Source organism: Micromesistius poutassou (genome assembly GCF_964030765.1).
Source record: "Micromesistius poutassou genome assembly, chromosome: 5".
Classification (NCBI taxonomy): Eukaryota; Metazoa; Chordata; class Actinopteri; order Gadiformes; family Gadidae; genus Micromesistius; species Micromesistius poutassou.
In genome coordinates, this window is record NC_140275.1 from 20595930 (window position 1) to 20597984 (window position 2055).

The following is a 2055-nucleotide window of genomic DNA, read 5'->3' on the forward strand; positions in this document are numbered from 1 at the left end:
CTTTTGAGCATGAGAAACAATGAGTCGGGAATTCTACTTCCATATCATATTTCCCCCCCACACACACACACACACACACACACACACACGTACCCACCCACACACACATACCTCCCTCTCTCCCATACAAACACACCTCTCTCTCCCCCACATCTGACAAGAATCTCTCCGATCGGATGTGACTCACCCCCTTTGGCAGTGGATCACTAAATTCCAATTCTGTTACACTTCATAATGACAATTGAGGGACTTTTCCATTGCCTATTATCCTCTCAAAGCCAATCAATTAAAGCTGAGTTTATTTATATAGTCTAGCTTTTTTTATCGCAATAACGATCTGAACGAGCTCTGCAGGTCTAAACTTACAGGGAGTTTCTAAGACCTCCCTGTGGCCCAGAGCTCTCAGGTTTAGGGCTGAAGGATTTCAAATGGAAGAAACCTTGAAAAGGAATTTAAAATAGGTATTCTCCTTCCAGATGGCTGGGGCCACTTTTAAAGCTGCTGGGTTTGACATATGAGAGGAGAAAAAAACACGACCGTGGAAAATAGGTTTTTCTCGCTTTTAAGAAATAGCCCTTCTGACAAAATCCAGGTTCAGTGATATGTACACAAATGCCTTCAGACAACCACCGTGGTCACTTGAACTTCATTTCCCTGCGTTTCCAGACTTTCAAGAGATCTATTTTAAACCAAATCCAAAGGACACCCAAACCAATATGTAAGCGTTTTACCGTGCCATAACAAATAAACAAAAATAGCAACGAGTGCAAACATAGACACAAGTTATTTCAACCCCTATGTAAATACGAGGGAAGGCAGGGAGCAGATCTGGTCCCCAGGTGTCAACCGGGACCACCTATGTGTGTACCTATTTGCATGGCTGATGATGTTACACAGTACATGTCACTCTGTTCCCACTGGACCCTGAATCCCTGCATCGACTGTTTTCAAGGGGAACAGGTACCTCTCTCCTCCCTCCCCCTCTGCCTGACGGAGTGTGTTTCCTGGCTGCGAGGCGGGGTGTGAGGTGACCTTGGTGTCAGTAGAGATACGCAGAAGTTGCTGAGCAGCACATCTCCCTCTTCCTCCCCCAACACCCTAGCGACACGTCCATAAGCCTGGCTCAGTGTATGGTGTGTACACGCACATACAGTATATATAGTGCCCTGTTTGCCATAAGCTTCTACCTCTCACTCAAAAGGTTCACAGCGTTGTGAATGTCGTGCACACACGCCCGGGTTGGTCTTGCCTGTGCCTGCCTTTTCCCAATGCCCTGTGCATTATGTTGCAAACGATTATGGCTGTGATGAAACAATACAACATTTGAACCTGTTGATTTCAACAGGAGCTGCAACAGAGACCAATAAAACAGAAGTCTCTCTTTGGTTTTGTTCCCACACCTAATTTCCCTTCCACTTCCACTTCTTTTCACAGAATGCGTTTCACACATAAAACACTGTTCACCTAACAGTTCCGCCCCATCATGGGCTCTTATTTGGCCCTTAATGTCACGTGTTCATGGCAGGTACAGTCAGAAGTCCTCCGTGTCTTGGCAGCCAAGGAGCTGTCTCCCAGTCTCCCTGGGCATCTTCCCCCCCCCTATCTGCTCTGTCATGCCCTACATATCACTTGAGACACGCGAAGGCCCGCAGGAATGATCAGTTGGTGGCTGTTCGACGCCATGACCAGCCGCATCTGAAACACGCGATGAGCAGCTTGAGGAAGCGGGTACTGGCATGAGAGTAGTGGCTGTGGCTACAGACTGCAAGGGGGGGGGGGGGGGTGGGTGGGTGGGGGGGGGGGGAGACACTTCACACGCCTCCGTTGTCGATCCACACTCTGGATCTCGGGGTGGCATGGAGTCCCAGCAGTGCCTGAGCCTGGATCATTGGCGGAGAGAGAAAGAAAGAGAGAAGGTGTCAGAAATAGGGGAGCAGAGCGTTGGCAGCAGACAGCTCTGCTGGCATGGGTCGAGAACGCTCCGTGACACATCAGAGTCATCTAGTGACACAACACTCTCACTTCCTGTGTCTCTGTCTTTCATTTCATTAAGAA